The sequence below is a fragment of the Cricetulus griseus genome, chromosome 2 (assembly GCF_003668045.3).
Source record: "Cricetulus griseus strain 17A/GY chromosome 2, alternate assembly CriGri-PICRH-1.0, whole genome shotgun sequence".
Lineage (NCBI taxonomy): Eukaryota > Metazoa > Chordata > Mammalia > Rodentia > Cricetidae > Cricetulus > Cricetulus griseus.
Window position 1 is genome coordinate 172,842,544 of NC_048595.1, and position 19,289 is coordinate 172,861,832.

Genomic DNA, 19,289 nt, shown 5'->3' on the forward strand with positions numbered 1-19,289 from the left:
TCTAACAGTTGTTGTTGTTGTTTTGTTTTGGAGGGTTGTTTGTTTTTTGAGGCCAGGTTGGCCTGGAACTCTGCCTCCTGCAAGTGGGCTTAAAGGTGTACACCACCTCCTGGCAAGCCTACTTTCTTTCTTTTATTTTTTTTTTCTGTTTCAAAAGCTTTATTTTTACTTGGTCCAAGTTCTGGGAGGGACTCCAGGCGTTTACAAAGCTGCCTAGTGACTTGAGAGATTCCCGTGAAGGTCCTGAGGTTGGCTGATGCAGAGTAGAGGGAGCCCGTTAGAAGGCGAGGCTTCCTAATCATGCTTGAGAGTGAGCTGCTCAAAGAGATACTCGCCTAGAGACGGCTGGGGCACGCCAGTCTGCGTTAGCTGGGGTCCAGCCAGCCTAAGGATGTTGGCCAGGTGGTTGCCCATCTTCTTGATGTGCTTCACCTCCTCATCCAAGAAGTGGCTTTCCAGGAAGTCACACAGATGAGGATCTGTGCGACCAGAACCCAGGGAATGAAGATACAAAAGGGCCTGGTTCAGGTGGTTCTCCAGGGCCAAGACAGCTTCCATGACTTCCTGGGTTTCACACCACTCATCTTGAGATGGCTTCTGCACATTCTGGAAGAGTGTGCGCCCCGTGGTCATTCTGAAACTTGAGGAGACTCTTAGCACTTCTCCTAGGCCAATTCACGTCAGAAGCGGCCCACACCCTTCAGAGCCATGTCATCCGGATCAAAATAGTAGCCCAGAGAGAGGTAGGTGTAGGAGGCCCTCAGGTGCTGATTGACCAGGCAGTTCACAGCAGTTTCCACTTTGGTGGAATAATTCTGACGAATCTAGGAGGTCATGGATAATCCGAAGTATGGAGCTAACCGCAAAGAGAAAGTACTGGCTAGTCCTAGGAGCCGAGGTGGCGAGGAGATGGTCCCAAAGGCTGCAACAAGAGAGACTGAAAAGCGGCTGGAAGCTAACAGAGAGGGATTCCCCGGGTCTGTTCATCCAAACACTGTTGAAGCTAAACACAGATCCATGGGACCTCCGAAGCTGCTCCGTGCCTACTTTCTTATTGAACCCAGGACCACCAGCCCAAGGATGACACCACCCACAATGGTTTGGGCCCTCCCCCATCAATCACTAATTAAGAAAAAATGTCCACAGCCAATTTTTTTAAAAAGATTTACTTATTTTTATGTCCACGTGCAGACTGCATTTATGTTTGTGTGAAGATGCCAGATTCCCGGAAATGGAGTTACAGTCAATTGTGAACTGCCATGTTGGTGCTGGGAATTGAACCCAGGTGCTTTGGAAGAACAGTCAGTGATCTTAACCACTGAGCCATCTCTCTAGTCCTATAGCCAGATCTTACTGAGGCATTTTCTCAAAAGAGGTTCCCTCCTTCCAGGTAACTAATTTGTGTCAAGTTGACGTAAAACTAGCCAGCACAGGCCATGTCAAAAAAAAAAAAAAAAAAAGAGAAAAAACCAGAAGGATTGTGCTCCCCTCCCCAACTCTGAAGTAGGACCAGAACCAGATAACATAGACAAGAAGGCAGCTACCCCATTATATTCTGCCACAGCTTTTAAGATACTGTAGTCTGATTCTTTTTTTTTTAAGATGTTTTTATTTATTATGTATACAATGTTCTGCCTGCATGTATGCCTGCAGGCTGGAAGAGGGCACCAGATCTCATTATAGATGGTTGTGAGCCACCATGTGGTTGCTGGGAATTGAACTCAGGACCTCTGGAAGAGCAGTTGGTGCTCTTAACCTCTGAGCCATCTCTCCAGGCCCCCTGATTCTATTTTTTCTTTAATTTTTTCTTCACTGTGATAGATACTGCCTGTACCATAGTGACTAAAATATACATTAACAACTCAAGAATAGTTATATCTGAACTCTTATCAACCTATTAGCACTGACCACTGGCTGATGGACAGGGGATCTAAATGGGAAAGAAACACATCACACAGTACCTAAAAGTTAGTAGAAGGGATGTTCCCTCTCATCATCTGTTTGTTTCTAAACAGAGTCTTGTGGATAGCCGAGGAAGACCTCATACTTTTGTTCCTCCTGCCTCCTACTTCAACTGGTAGCAATCCCCCTGCTTCGGCTTTCCTGGTGCTGCCTTTATAGACTCGAGGCACCATGCCTAGCTTTAAGCATATCTTTAAAGAAAACACTCACACCAGGTGGTGGTGTGTACCTTTAATCCCAACACTCTGGAGGCAGAGGCAGGCAGATCTCTGTGAGTTGGAAGCCAGCCTGGTCTACAGAGTGAGTTCCAGAATAGGCTCCAAAGCTACAGAGAAACCCTGTCTCAAAAAACCAAAAAGGGTGGGGGGGGGAGAAAACAAAAAAAAAAAAAAAAACACTCATGTCCTGAAATACCAAAGAGCAGAATTAACATGAATTTGTGGCGAACATAGTTCAGCCTTGATAATGTTCCTGATATAAAAAATATGGAAGTACCACGGCATAAAAGGATCATGGGCTCTGAAAGGGATAATTGGATTCTTAATCAAAATCTTGATATGTATTTTTCCATGAGCCAGGAACTTTTACCTTTTCTAAGACACTTACATTTTAAGATAGTTTATAGAAGCAGGGTGCTGGAGAGATGGCTCAGCAGTTAAGAGCACTCGATATTCTTCAGAGGATCAGGGTTCAATTCCCAGCACCCCTATGTTAGCTCACAACTGTCTGTGGCTGCAATTCCAGGGAATCCAGCATCTTCACAGATAAACATGCAGGCAAAATGTCAACATCAATGCACATAAAATATAAACAAATAAACCAAAAAAAAAGGAAAAAAATACAACTTAAAAAAAAAAAGTTAGCCTATACTGACAAAGTAAGAAAAACTCATTCATCTCCCTGCTCAGATCATCATATAGGGGATGGTTTGAATGAGAAATGTCCCCCACATACTTAAACACTTGGTCCCTGTTGCAGGATCCCAAGGGGTGTCCCTTGGGGGTGGGGAAAAGCAGGAATGACACCAACAATGCAGGCATCAGGAACAAGTTGAAACAAGCTCAGTTTATTCCAGGAAGGCCTATTTACTCCCCAACCCTGCCCAGAGGAGATCTGCTGAGCGAGCATCTGCTGAGGTGATGTTGTTGCTGTCCATAGGTCTATGCCATCTCTCCTCTGCTGTTCTCAAGGCCCTCTGGCAGATCCAAGCTGGCTGTCAGGAGATATCTGCTGCACATGCTCTAGGCCAGCTGTCAGGTCCATTGAGGCTTAGTTTTCCCACAGGGCCCCAGTTGGTGGTGCTGTTTGGGGAGGCTATGGAACCTTTAGATAGTGGAGCCTTGTTGGAGGGAATACACCACTGGGGTCCAGATTTGAGAGTTTGTAGCCTTGACCCTGCTTCCTGTTTGTGGCTGAAAATGTGATCTACCAGCCTTCTACTACTGCTGCTGTAGCTTCCAACTATTGTGGACATCTAGCCCTCTGGAACCATGAGCCCAAATAAATTCTTCTTTAAGTTGCCTTTGACCATTGTGGTGATTTGAATGAAAATGTCCCCCATAGGCAACTACTTGGAGGTGTGGCCTTGTTGGAGGAAGTGTATCATTGGAAGTGGGCTTTGAGGTTTCAAATGCTCAAGCCAGGCCCAAAGTTGCTCTCTCTTCCTGCTGCCTGCCAGTCCAGATGTAGAACTCTCAGCTGCATCTCCAGCACCATATCTGCTTGCATGCTGCCATGCATCCCATCATGGACTAAACCTCTGAAGTATAAGTCACCCCAATTAAATGTTTGCCTTTGTAAGAGTTGCTGTGGTCATGATGTGTCTTCACAGCAATAGAAACCCTAAGACAGTCATGGCATTTTGTCACACCGCCAAGCTTGGCTCACAGAACTGCCTATAAAGAACCGGAAAAGAGCCTGCTGTCTTAGAAGAAGCTCTGTGGAGGCTCCTTGGTTGCTTCCAGGCACAAGGGAGGGTTAATGCTGGCTTCAATTGAAATCCCTGGCCTGCTTGTCCCCAGAGTCATTGAACTTTCCCTGTCCTAGAGCCTTTTTGATCTTGGATAGTTCATGTAATCTTCAATGGTGGGAAAACTAACACTATTTGACCTCCTATCCTCTTGAATCTTTTTCATCTTAACGCCAGCTGTTGGCTCTTGAAATTCAAAGCAAACTTCATCAGTCTCACTTGGCTAGGACAATTTTCCCTGGAGGTGGGTTTTTGTTCACCTCACAGCAGAAGGTGTGTAGAATTAGTAGCACTATCACACACACCTAAAACCCAGCTAAGGTAACACTGCCAAGGTAACCAGCTGGAAGAATGTCACCTTCATTCTATGTTAGGTTGAAGAAAAAACAATAAAAAGAAAGGCGTTCATGTTACCTAAAACAATACGGATAGTCAAAAGCAAGCTGGCCTCTATGGGAATCATGAGCAAAAAAACTAAGCAGGGTGATGCTGTCACACTGCAGGCCACACAGTGGCTGCATGTGATCAGGCAAAAGTAAACACCCTTAGAGACAAGCAAGGCTCGTGAGTTACTAGACAGTCACTGGTTTCCCCTTACAAACAACATGACCACTTTTGGTGATATTCCAAAGGCATATGTCATCTGGCCTGTTGAGGTCATACCTACAGCTATGAAAAGGGATTTTCCCATTCAGATCACAAGAAGACATAGAATAAGATGGGCATGGTAGAACTTGCCTGTAATCCCAGAACTAGGGAGGTTGAAGCAGCAGATTCATCAAGAGTTTGAGGCCAGACTGGGCTAGAGGGTAAGAATTTTTTCAAAAAAAAAGATTGGAGACCAATGAGATGGCTCATTGGGCAAACACACAAGCTAGACAGTCCTGATGGCCTGGACTCCAACCCCAGAACCCATTCAAAGGTAAAAGGTGAGAACAGACTGCACAAAATGGTCCCCTGATGTCCACGCCAGTGTTGTGGCACACATCTGCCCTCCTCCACATCATCATCATCATCATCATCATCATCATCATCATCATCACAGGCAGCACAGACTCCACAAAGTGGTCCCCTGCCCTCCACACCATGTGCTATGGCATGCATGTGCCCTCCTCCACATCATCATCACACAACAACATCAATAAATAAAATTAAAATTTAAAAGGATGAAAGGAAATAGAGCACATGTTTAAGTGTTAGCCAGAACTAACTGACATGTTTCTCTGTATACATAAAGTTGAACTAGAGAAATGTCAACCTCAAGGTTCCTTTGTTTGCTGGTTGATCTAGAGATGTTGGGGACTAAACATAAGCATGCACACTACACCCTGTGAATGACCAATCAGTGCAGTTAATCCCAGCACTCAGAGGCAGGCGGACCTCTGAGTTTAAGACCAGCCTGGAGCCCATGGTGGTGGTGGCGCATGCCTTTAATCTCAGCACTCACTGGGGAGGCAGAGGCAAGTGGATCTCTGTGAGTTCGAGGCCACCCTGGTCTCCAGAGCGAGTGCCACGATAGGCTCCAAAGCTACACAGAGAAACCCTGTCTTGAAAAACCAAAAAAAAAAAAAAAGTCATAGAGAAACCCTGTCTCAACACCACCCCCATGCCCCACTCCCACTCCCCCCCAAAAAAAGACCAGCCTGGGTTATGGAGAGAGTTTCCTGACAGCTAGGGTTACACATAGAAACCAAACAAATAAATAAGCAGATCACTTGAAAAAGTTCTTTTGTGCCAGGCGTTGGTGGCGCACACCTTTAATCCCAGCACTTGGAAGGCAGAGGCAGGCGGATCTCTGTGAGTTCGAGACCAGCCTGGTATCCAGAGCAAGTGCCAGGATAGGCTCCAAAGCTAACAGAGAAACCCTGTCTCGAAAAAAACAAAAAAAAAACAAAAAAAAAAAGAAAAGAAAAGAAAAAGAAGAAGTTCATTTGTGTTTACATCTAGAAGCCATTAAGCAACTACCAATATTCGACCGAAGCTCTGTGGGGTATTTGTATATTGTGTGAAGATGTATTTCATTGCGATATTTGGTCTGATAAACAGCTGAACGGACAATAGGTAGGCGGGAGATATAGGTGGGTCTTCCGGGCAGAGAGAGAACTCTGGGAGGAAGAAAGACAGAGTTGCCATTGAGGCACAGAGAGGAAAAAGGAAGTGCAAGATGGAAGAAAGGTAATGCCATGTGGCAGAATATAGATTAATTTAAATGGGTTAATATAAATTATAAAAGCTAGCTGAAGGCTGAGCTGTCATTATTAATAAGAAGTTTCCATGTCACTATTTGTAAGCTGATGGCCCAAAGAAAATCCGACTACACCGCTCAGAATATTTTTTTTTCTGAAACTTTTCTCTTTTTTCCTTTTTTTCTGTTTAAATTAGAAACAATCTTATCTTATATATCAATCCCAGTTCCCTCTCCCTCCCATTCTCCTATGCCCCCACCGACCCCCATCCCATCCCTCCTCTGCACCATAGAAAGGGTGAGGCCTTCTATGAGGGACCATCAAAGTCTCTCACATCATTTGGGGCAGGGCCTAGGCCCTCCCCTGTGTGTCTAGGCTGAGAGAGTATCGCTCTATGGGGAATGGGCTCCCAATGTCCATTTGTACACTAGGAATAAATGCTGTTCCATTACCAGAGACCCCATAGACTGACACCCACGTGCAGGGGGCCTGGTTCCGTCCTATGCTGGGTTCCAAGCTGTCAGGCTGAGATCCATGAGCTCCCCCTTGTCCAGGTCAGCTGTTTCTGTGGGTTTCCCCAGCATGGTCTGCTCATCACTCCTCCCTCTCTACAACTGGATTCCAGGAACTTGGCTCAGTGCTTAGCTGTGGGCCTCTGCTTCTGTTTCCATCATTATTTAAGGTAAGTTGAATCCTCAGATGCTGTACCTTTTGTACAGATGAGAGTTTTGAGAAAAAAAAAGAATTCCTAACTATGCAGAGACTGACATGAGTATACAAATGTCCAGGGTAGGTTATCTGCTGGAGTACCAGGGAACATGAACAGAATATAGGACAGGTTGCCTTTCAGTGATTATGGCAATTGGGCAATGATTATTCTAGCGATAAGTGGGTAATTTGGTTTAGTTCATGCCTGCATTCAATTTACAGAATAGGTACAGTAAGGACTAAAGTTTGGAACCTAGTACCCATGTTAATACTGAGTGAGTGCAATGGTACATATATAATTTCAGTACCCAGAAAGCAGAGATAGGGGATTCCTAGAGATGACTGCTTATCTATACTAGTTATATCACTTAGCTCTAAGTCTAACTGAGAGGCCCTGCCTAAACAAATAAGATAGCAAGAAACTGAGGAACACATGTATACATGTATGCATACCATATACACAGATACATACAAAAGAATATGAGATGAAAAGAGTATTGGCTAATCCTTGTCATTAAAACACTGTTAAAAGTCACACTTAAAAACATCCATATTATGAGACAGTGTTGGCTGATGTGTCACTACTGGGACTACCGTCATGACAAATCTCTCTTCTATATTTTGAATCCAATCATACACAGAATATAATTTAAGAAAAGTAGATTTGGTAAAGAATGTGCCAAAAGAGGTCAAGTGTGGAGTGGCACCTGTGTCTGCTAGGTTTTAGGCCCTGGAATGCATAGAGCATAGAAGAGCCAAGATACATAGGGAGATCAGGCTGTTAACCAATCAGCAACTCTGCCTCGGTTGGTGAGGAGCAGCAGAGTGGTGAAAAATGAGCGACATTGGGTACGATCTACAAAGAGGTACTCAAAAAGGGCTTTTCTGATGGGTGATATTTGGTCAGGGTCATCAGATAGGAGGAGAGAGGGCTCTGAGTGGGTTGAATTAGATACAGGGAATAGTCTGTCCATACTTGGAATATGTAGCTGCTAAGATTTGGTAATGTGTGAGGCTCAGACAGGCATGGTGGCACATACCTGTAATCCCAGCATTTAGGAGACCAGCTTGAGCTGTGTAGTTTCATCTACAAAGAAAGGGGGAAGGATATAAAAAGAAGAGAAAAGAGAGCAGAGAGAAGGGGAAAGGAGAAGACTTGAGGATTGGGAGAGGGTGAGGGAGGAGAGGGATGAAAAAGAAATCCCCAGCAGGTGGAAGGTAGACACCAAAGAATGAGGAGTTCAAAGTCATCCTCAGCTACATAGAGAATTTGAAGCTAGCCTGGACTACATGAGATTAGGAGAAAGAAAGAGAGTGGGGTCAGTGATGTGGAAAGAGGAAGGAAGGAAGAAAGGAAGGAAGGAAGGAAGGAAGGAAGGAAGGAAGGAAGGAAGGAGGAAAGGTATCTAGGAAACCCCTAGGAGATCTGAATTTGGCCTGAGCCTGCTGAATCTGAGTCAGTCTATCCTACTAAAATCCATACTGAAAGATGAGCAAAGTTTCACTTTCGAGTAAAGTAGCATTTTCAAGACCCAGTCTTCACTCTTTCTTCTGGACTAATAATAATCTTGTTATTTCTGTTTCATAGCTACACATAAAATGACATGGCAGGATTAATAAACCTGTCGTGGTCACAGCACTCACCAGAGAGAGCTGGGTACCAAGTTATCTGGGAACTTCTCCAGGCTCTTGACTCCTAGATAACATCAGTCATTTATTTCAGGGTTATGCTCTCTACCAGGCCCAGTGAGGCATGCAGCATGCTGTGGACCCTCAGCAGATGCTTCCTGGCTGAAGTCCTCACAGCATCTGTATTGTGAGTATGAGAACACAGGCTTCAGAATAAGTTCCATCTCAGTACTGTCCTAACCGCTGGTCCTCGGACTTTGAGCAAGCTTCCTTGTTTTCAACTTTGCTCAGTCTTAAAAAGGGAAAGGAGGCCGGGTGATGGTGGCACACACCTTTAATCCAAGTACTTGGGAGGCAGAGGCAGGTGGCTTTCCGTGAGTTCGAGGCCAGCCTGGTCTACAGAATTTAGTTCCAGGACAGCCAGGGCTGTTACACAGAGAAACTCTATCTCGAAAAAACAAAACAAAAAAAAAGGGGGGGGGCGGGGGGCAGGGTAACTCATTGATAAGGCATGTGTTGGGCATGCTCAGAAGGAGACCTGAGCGCTATCCTTAGCCCTACTGAGAGTGAGGGGGAAAGGAAGAGGGGGGAAGGAGGAGGAGAAAATGAGAAATAAGAGAAGGGGAGAAAAAAAATCAAGAAAGAAAGGAAAGGAGATAATCATACTTAGTCCTCAGAGATGTTAGAGGGATTTCATGAAATTACTTTTACAGAGCACTTAATCCAGGTGCTGGCATTCACCAAATAACCAGAAAGTGTAAACACCAGGACTAGTCAGCCTACTAGTCAGCCTATATTCAGTTGCTACAGGTTAGAAGATCCTGTAGAGGTCTTAAAATAGAGCCCTTTGGGGAACTTTTCCCTGTTCAACCGTCCTGGTCCCCACACTGCAGGCAGCTGTGTTGGCAGAGGAGCACAGGCTGAGTCATCACAGCTGCCCTAGGGTAATTTTAAGTCCCACAGGGTTGTGGCCCTGATCATATCCCCAGCATACCCATATCTAGCTTTCCTGTCTGTTGAAAGAAAAGGGCAAGCAGAGGCGTCTGTGTACTCAGCTCAAGTGTCGGTCTTATCTGCATTTGTCCATCTTGTCTGCTGTCCTGCCAGCCTTGACTTGTGCATGTGCCAGAGAGACACCGGATTTGTTGCACCTCAGGCTGCACACAGAGGTGGACAGGTGGGAACCCAGTCGCCTTGTTATTTTGTGGATGGTTAAGGAAAAAAAAATATTAGGTGATTACTTAAATTCTATTTCTAAACCTGATATAAAGAAACTAAAACATTTTTTTCAGATCTCCTCACTAGATTCCCTTCACAGTCACATTGCAAAAAAAAAAAAAAAAAAAAAAAAAAAAAAAAAAAAAAAAGGGCAGGCAGGATAGTTCATTGGGTAAATACATTTGCTGCCACAGATGTTGGCCAGAGATTAATTCTTGGAACCTATGTGGTAGAAAGAGAACTGATTTCCGAATGTTGGCCTCTGACCTCCATGCACTCATGGTGTGTGTGCACGCATGCATGTGCGCGCGCACATACACACACACACACACACACACACACACACACACACACACACACACAATCAATGAATAAAATATATGTAACACACAAATAATAAAATACTTACTGAACATTAACCAGAGGAGCTCCCAAGACAATCTTAGCTGGCTCAGTCTCCTGACTCACAGTACATGGCTCTGATCTCACGCTACTCACTGGCGCCATCTTTGCCTTTGATACCAATTCACTCACCTGGAAGGCTTGCCTCTTCTTGCTTTCTCCCTTAAAAGCCCCTGGGAGCTATGCAGCATCGTCTTTGTTTGATGACTCTTCCTAATGACTCTTCAGGAGCCAGCTACCTATCCCAATTCGGGAAAATTGTCTACCCAAAGCCTACACAAAGGCCACATATACCTACCAGAAACTTCCTTAATTGAAACAGTCACGTCTACTCACACCCTCCCCTCTAAGACACCGGTGACAGTGACCATTTGATGGATGTGTCCTATTTGTTCAAAGGGCAGAGGGCATGAAAATCTGAACTTTAGTGCCAAATGCTGGTGGGGGGTGAGGGCAGGGTCCAAGAATTCTTTGGTGTTAGGGTTCCTAGCAGTCACACATACTGTGATTTCCTGGAAACATAAAAATACCGAGGCCCCACATCAAACCAGTAGAAGAATCTTTGGGTTTTTGGATCTCATGGTTTAAGTTTTCTCATTGCAACATGGAGACGTAGAAAACCCTGTTCAATGGCTCTTAAACATTACTTCATAAAAGACTCCCTCAACAGTTGGGCTATGGTAGTACATGCCTTTAATCCCAGCACTCAGGAGGCAGAGGCAGGAGGATCTCTGTGAGTTCAAGACCAGCCTGGTCTACAGATCAAGTTCCAGGACAGGCTCCAAAGCTACAGAGAAACCCTGTCTCTAAAAGAAAAATAAGACTCCCTCAACAATACAAACTGGGACTGAGAGAAGGACCCAGTGGTTAAGAGCACTTGTTCCTCTTCATAGGACTTGAGTTCATTCCCTGAACTTACATCAGGCAGCTCACAATAGTCTGTAACTCCAATTCCAGGGGATCCAATGCCTCTGGCCTTGAGGGCACCTCCACTCATACACACATAACCTACATATAATTAAATAATAAAATTAAAACAAACAAAAAGATATGAACCCTTTCCTCAGGGGAAAAATCTTATACTTACTTAATTTCAGGGGGAACCCTGAGATTCTTTTATCTACACAGTCCCTTTTCTTTTCTTTCCTTTCCTTTCTTTGGCAGACTTTTCATGTATCCTATCCAGGCTAGCCTCAAATTCTTTATATTGTTAGACCCCCGAAAACTCAAGTATCCGGGGTCTCAGGCCAGGTTCGCGGTCACCCCAATCACCAGGCGGATTCGAGAGCTTGCTGCAAACTGCACGAGGCTTTATTGTAATTTAACGAGCTAACCCCATGTTAGCTCGGGTCTTTCAACCACCCACCATGGCGGACAGCTAGAAAAGACGGCTCCTAAGGTCTCCCCAAAGATCTTATAGGGCAGCGTAAGGGGAGTGTCTAGGGGTACGCACAGGCTCACGATTGGTGTGCCTCCAGGCTTGGAGGGCTTGCCCTGTGTTGATTGGTCAACTGGTTGTTATGGCTCATAGGCCCTCCCAGGGTGGTTGCTATGCTCTCTACGTCATTGTCGTGCGCTTGTCCGTAAAGCACACCCAGGGTCGTAAAGCATAGCACCACCAGCTAACTTCTGATTGGTTCCTTGTCACGAGACAGGCATCTGACTTTCTGGTTTCTAGGACAAGGTCATAGAAGCACATGTTCAACCATTATGGCTGCCAAAAGGGAAGCCGGTTCCTTCATTCCCCCATTTTCTTTTCTGGAAATTCCAATCATGGAATTGCTGTCTCTCTAGCATCCCCATCAGGGAGTGATAGATATTGGCATCCCCATGTAAGGGAGTTCCTTTTGACTTAGCATTTTAACCAGGGAAAATGGACGCCGAAATTCTTTTCCAAACTGCTTCCTGCTGACTTTGGGACGAAGTTAGGGACCCCAGAAGGTTGAAATGCTAGTCAAAAGCAAAAAGGAATTTAGGCAATGGGGAATCCATCAGGGGCTTCTGGTTAGCAGACACTGTTGCAGAGACAGGGGGTGTCCACATCAGCTGAACTGGTTCACATTCACAGCAAGTCTAGGGCTCGCAGTCTTAGAACAGTCTGTAGTCAGCAACTGATATTCAGATGTCTGCCAGAAGCAGAAACCTGTTTAAGACATGTTTAAACTAGGAACAGAGGTTAAAACTTATTTACTGAAGCCCACAGTGTAGAAAAAGCAGATATCTGGATATCTGTTTAAACAGCAGGAACATATTTAGCAAAAACTACAGATTTGGGCTATAAGCATGTACATTTTTCTTCTGTCCAGAGAGCCAGGTATGGATTGGACAGAGGTGCCTTTGGCCTGATGAAAAGCCCTTTAAGTTTGTACTTAGATGACAACCAAAATAAACTTAAAAATCTTGAGCTTGTGCCTGAACAGTAGATAGTTACTATTTTATCAGCTAACATACTGACTAGTCTATAGTGGATCTGACTGCCTGATGCTGTCAAGCTGACAACCAGTAATATTTCAGAGATCTGAGAAGGGTATATTTTGTCCGAATCTACTAAAAAGTGACAGAAGCCAGTCTATATACAGTTAGCCAAACCCAAGTTTTTCCATTACCGCTGGAGGCAGGTGTCTCAAAGACCAGCAATCCTCGCCAGGCCTATACTGTGAGAGTTTTTTTCCTCTCTGTGGAAGAGGGACATGGAAAAGACTGACCTTGTTTTGTCTAGGCAAAGGGGTGCAATCAATTTTCCAGTGTCCAGCAGCTTTGTCCACAGTCTTGGCCAGGTTCTGGCAGGCGGCAGGTATCACATCTGAGCATCTCGCTCACTGGTCCAGGTGTAGGAACTGAGGTGCCTCGTAATCTTCTTTGGAGACTTTGGGTCACTGTCAGGATCTGGCAGTCTGTCTGACATTATAAACTTTAAAGATAACAATTTAAATGCCATATTCTGAAGATCTCTGAAGCATTAGAGGTCTGTTTGTCTGTTTTAGTTACTTTTCTTAAGCACACATTAAGCATACAGGTGGCTAGGTAAGGTCTTATTTCTGTAAATGATTTAGTCTGACTGTAACTGGTTTTAACTTAGTAAAATGTTTGAAACAGCACAGCTGAACTTAAAACTGTATAGAGCTACCTTATATTCCTTAAACAGTAGCTTAACTTTTTTCTGAGGCAGGGTTTTTCTGTGACTTTGGAGCCTGTTCTGGAATTCGATCTGCCAGACCAGGCAGGCCTTGAACTCATAAAGATCCATCTACCTCTTATTCCCGAATGCTGGGATTAAAGGCGTATGCCACCAACGCCCTTAACTTAAAGTCGTGTGCCATCAACACCCTGAGCTTAAAGGTGTGTGCCATCAACATCCTAAGCTTAAAGGTGTGTGTTACCAACATCTTAAACTTAACTTTTAAAAACATCATAAAACAAGAACTTTACATTGTCAGGCTTTGCTTAAAAATAATTCTAAATTGAAGCTCTTTAAGTACAAACATTAATAAAAACAAACATTTGAAAACTGGTTTTAAAAAGAAATTTAAATTCCCTTAAGGTCTTTCTGTAATATATAGAAGCATTAACATTTTAAATCTTAATTGAAAAACTTGTTTCTAAGATGGTACCTCTAATTTCCATGGGGTCACCTTTAGTCAAGATGGCGGCTTAAGTATTCTTTTTTAACTTTAGCAAAATGGCGACTAGTCAAGTCATGTGACCAGTTGGCCATGTGCTGGCTAAACCAGGAAACAGAACATTTTAAAACAAATATACATAAATTACTTGAGAAATAAACAGGACTTTTTTTTTAAAAACAAAATCAGCTTAATATGATTAAAATTTTAACTTATATTATCATTTTTAAAATTTATTGTTTGTAGACATGAGAAACCATAGCACAGTTTACAATTTTTTTTTCACTTGTAACAACCTTTTTCCTGACCTTTGACAACTTTCCTCTGACCTTTTATAACTTACTTTAACCCTCTATAACTTTCTGTAACAATCTTTTTCTCTGACTTTCTTAGACATTCTTAGACAATTTTTTCTCTTTATTATTTAAGTCTTTTATATTTTTTTTTCTCATTTTTTAGTTAACATAAAAATTTTGTCAAAGTCCCTTTTACAATTTTTAATAACTGTAAGGCCCTTTTTTGTTGTTATTGTTTTTAGAATATCCGGATCAGGACAGATGGTTCATCTGCCTGAGCTAGCTCCATGTGCTCAAGGCAGAGACCTGGGGTGGGGGTGCTGCTGGTAACCCCAGACCCTTGGCCAATCCAGGGGTGGGAAAAAGATTCCTGCGGCCCCCCTGCATACCATGTGTGTGGAGCACAGAAAGACGGGTAGCAGATGGTGGCCTTGTAGCCATGTTCCCTCAGAGCAGGGAAACACCCGAGACAGCCGCTGGGGCAGAAACAGCCCTACTGGGCATGCCTCATAGACCCTCAGGTGGGAATAGAAAGGGGGTGTTGTGGTGGATCCTGAATAGACAGGAAAGAATAGACGCCAACCCAATCCGCCCGCGCTGCTTATAAGGCAATGGCGCGGGAAGCCAGGCGGCAGAACCTGGCGGCTAACTGAGGCGGGTCCAAGTGTCCTTGGCCCGAGTCCATACCTCCTGGGTCCTGGGTGTCCTCAGAGTGGCAGTCTGTCCTCCGGCGCATCTGCCGATAACAGTTGAGGTGGCGCCATGTGCTCAGAGAAGAAAAGACCCCTGACCCCCTGACCCATGCATGCCATGTGCATGGGCAATGTGGGACAGAAAGAGATGCTTAAGAAACACATAACACAAATGACAGCACATTAGACAGCACAAACATTAGACAGGACAAACCGCGGCAAAGAAATGGTGCCCCAAACCAAAATTACAACCAAACCTTGGACTTTCATCCAGGGTGGAACCAAGGTTCTCGCAAGTCTGCTTACCCTATGGTTCAATTACAAATTCTGCGCAGATCAAATACAAATTACAAATTCTGCGCAGATCAAATCAAGCAACCCTCGGACTTTCATCCAGGGCAGGACTTCAGGGTCTTCCCCAGAAGTCCGAATTACAAATACAAATTCTGCGCAGATCAAATACAAATCATGGCACCAAACAAAACAGCAAGAGACAAAACAAGAAACATAGAACATTGAACATATACAAGTTTCGAGCTCGAATCATCTTACCTCCAAGATCGAATCCACTCAGGTGAAGGGTGGTCGCAAATCGGACGAGCCCCCAAAATGTTAGACCCCCGAAAACTCAAGTATCCGGGGTCTCAGGCCAGGTTCGCGGTCACCCCAATCACCAGGCGGATTCGAGAGCTTGCTGCAAACTGCACGAGGCTTTATTGTAATTTAACGAGCTAACCCCATGTTAGCTCGGGTCTTTCAACCACCCACCATGGCGGACAGCTAGAGAAGACGGCTCCTAAGGTCTCCCCAAAGATCTTATAGGGCAGCGTAAGGGGAGTGTCTAGGGGTACGCACAGGCTTACGATTGGTGTGCCTCCAGGCTTGGAGGGCTTGCCCTGTGTTGATTGGTCAACTGGTTGTTATGGCTCATAGGCCCTCCCAGGGTGGTTGCTATGCTCTCTACGTCATTGTCGTGCGCTTGTCCGTAAAGCACACCCAGGGTCGTAAAGCATAGCACCACCAGCTAACTTCTGATTGGTTCCTTGTCACGAGACAGGCATCTGACTTTCTGGTTTCTAGGACAAGGTCATAGAAGCACATGTTCAACCATTATGGCTGCCAAAAGGGAAGCCGGTTCCTTCAATATAAGTCAATCTGGCCTTGAACTCCTGACTCCATTTCCCAAGTGCTGGGACTGCAGGCATTTGTCACCTCATTTAGCACTGTGCTCAATCCCCTCTGCAGGTAAACGACTCTGGGAGCAGTTAAGGCACCCCAGTTCAGCTTTATTAGGGAGCAAGGGGCAGCAAGAGCATAACCATCCTAGTTTGCTTTCTATTTCCCTGATAAGCACTGTGACAAAAAGCAGCTTGGGAAGGAAAGGGTTAATTTACAGTCCATCATTAAGGGAAGCCAGAGGCAGAACTCAAGTAGGGACTGGAGGCAGGACTAAAGTAAGGCCCACAGAGGAAAGCTGCTTACTAACTTGCTTTCGGAGCCTGCTCAGGTTCCCTTCTTATATATTTCAGGGCCATCTTCTATGGCCACAGTGGTCTAGGGCTAGGCCCCTCCCACATCAGTCCCCAATCAAGAAAGTGTATGCTCAGACTTGCCTACAGGCAATTCCTCAATGAAGGCCTTTCTTCCCAGATGACTCCAGGTTGTATCAGTTCACAGAAAACAAAAACAAAACAACCAGAACCAACCAGGACACTGATCAATATTCTCTCTTTTCTTACTGAAGAATACAGGACAGGAATACTTTTGTCTGACCAAAAATAATGAGAAAGGAAATGACTGCGGTGTATCTCACCAGTGCATTTTTAAGGCATGTCTCAGACAAATCACCCATACCACTAAAATTCAAAGCCTGATAAAATGGTCTTTAGTGATCCTGCTAATTTTCCTAAACATTTCTTATGGAGAGTTGAATTGTATCCCTCCAAAGATTAAAATTAAAATTAAATTAAATTAAAATTCTAAGCCCTAATACTTAGGAATATGACATTAATCAGAAATAAAATCTTTGTAGCTAGAAACCAGTTAACATTAGGATGGACCCTAAACCCAGCATGAGTGGTGTTTTTGTAAGAAACAGATAGGAACACTTGAAGACCTAAATTCAAAGGACAGTTGGCCATGAGATAATGGGAAAACAGACTGAAATGATATGTCTATGAGCCAAGGAATGCCAGGCAAGACCAGCAGAGCCAAGGAATGCCAGGCAAGACCAGCAAACCCCTGGAAGAGGAGCACAAGGAATAATCCTCCCCTACAGTCTTCAAAGGGAGCATGACATGAATAAAAGGAACCACACAAAGGCTTGAGGACATAGAGCAAGACAGAGAAGGCTGCAGAAAAGACTATATTTCCTCTTCAGTTCTTCTGCTTGTGGTTACCAATGATATTTACATGATTCTCTGTTGTATGACAAAACTTTTCGCAGGAAAATACAACACACATGTCTATTCACCCCAGACAGGAACCCTGGACAAACCAAAGTGTCAAATATAACCAAAGTCGAACTTGGTGAACTGCTATAGAATAAGCTTTCTGGACACTGTGTGAATATATGTTGCTATGATTGATTTAATAAACAAGCTGGCTGGCCAATAGCTACACAGGATAAAGCTAGGTGGGAAAGCCAAACTGAGGCTGATGAAATGACAAAGAGTGGAGTCAGAAGATCACCAGCCATATGCACATGGAGCAGGATGTGTACAAAGTGAGGTGACAAGCCATAAGTCACATGGCAACACATAGATTAATAGAAATGAGTTAATTTAAGTTTTAAGAGCTAGCTAAAAACAAGCCTGAGCTATTGGCCAAGCATTTATAATTTATATTAAGTCTCTGAGTCAGTTATTTGAGAGTGGCTGTGGGATGAGAAAACTCGCCTTCAGTGAACCAATGAGGTTTTTTGGGTCAGGGGTTACTTACTGGAACAGAAATGACTCACAGACAACTGCATGAGTGACAGCTCACAAAAACTGGGAAAAGCGCACTGCACAACCTGCAGGCAGCTCAACAGGCTGGAGAGTGTCCTTTTGGGTGTCTGAGTTGGCCTAAACATCAGCTGATTGTGTTTCTGCTCTGAGAGTCTCCTTTGTGGCTCAGCTTCACTCAGCTTTTGTTACTTACCCTGGCTGGGAGGGGCCTAGTGAATCTAGTCTGTTTCAGGGACTTCCTGAGCTCTTGAGTTGTTTACCTTGAGAAGCTTAAGGAGTTTCCCTGCAGGATGGAATGAGTCAATCTTCAGGAAACTGTTAACACAGCATTCTCAAATTTCAAATTAAGTAGTCGCCCACCCCCTCCCCCAGCTCTGAATCCATGTTTTCCATGAGGAATTTCTCCATGAGTGTTCCCAGACATAGAGAAAACAGTCAACCAGTTTGGGGCTAGAGACATGGCTTAGTGGTTAAGAGCCCATAGTGCTCTGGTGGAGGAACCAAGATTATCCCTGAAGGGATTCTAGCCAGCCTGAGCATGGCATACACGGCTCTAACAGGCCTTACCCTTCTCCCCTATTCCCTCTGCCCTGCTAAAAACCATTAGGTTACATTCTTAAAGCTAGCTAGGTCTATTCCCTTATTTGGCCAACTTCCTCCTCCTGAGGCTGACTTCAAAGGCCCAGCTGTCAAAGTATTGAAGTCCAGCAATCAAAAAGACCCTTGGCTCACTTAATTAACACACCCAATTAAAATTAAACACCTCATCCTAGCATGGGTTTTCCCCTTTTACCTTTTTAAACCACCACTTCCCATCTGTCTAATCTCTATTCAGAGGCAGCCCTTTACCCCCTTCAGGACAACCTTCCCCTTCGCTCTTGTTTCCCTCCCCTTTTCCCTCATCCTCTAGCTCCTATCTTTGTCTCTTATTCCCTGCCCTTTGTCTCTCTGGGGCAAATAAATCTTTGTGCTGAGAACTTGGTCTTGGAGCATCCTGAGCCTATACCAATCCTTCCAATCCCAGTACCCAAGTCAGGTAGTTCACAAACTCCAGAGGATCTGACACTCTCTTCTAACTTCTGTAGGCACTAGGAATGCACATGGTATACATTCATACATGCAAAAAAAACACATAAATAAAAATAAAAACAAACAAATCTTAAAAACAATAATAGTAAGGGGCAAGATAGTTAGTTGGCTTGATGGTTAAGAGCACTTGTGGCTCTTACAGAGGACCTAGATTTGGTTCCCATCATCTACACAGTGACTCACAACCATTTGTAACTCCAGTTCCAGGTGATGCAACACCGTCTTCTGACCTTCATGGATACTGTATATAGAAGTAGTATGTATCCATACATACCTACAGGCAAAACACACTTACACATAAAGTAAAATTTAACAGTTTAAAATAATTTTTAAGTGGACAGTTTTTTTTAGGAACAACACTCAAGATTGACTTCTGGTATATGTGTGCAGTGTTCATGCACACACACAAACACACATGCACACACAAACATACAGACACAATGTGATATGAGGATTGTCTTAGGGTTCCTATTGCTGTGATGAAACACCATGACCAAAAAGTAAGTTGGGAGAGGATCTTGATGTTTAACGAAGGTTTGAATAGCAAAAGTGAGAAGGAAAGAAATCCAA

General features: G+C 44.2%; 1 pseudogene; it reads right to left on the reverse strand.

Annotated features, from left to right (window-relative positions):
* Window positions 1–294: 294 nt before the first annotated feature.
* On the reverse strand, window positions 295–836 carry LOC113834325 (annotated as a pseudogene).
* Window positions 837–19,289: the final 18,453 nt, after the last annotated feature.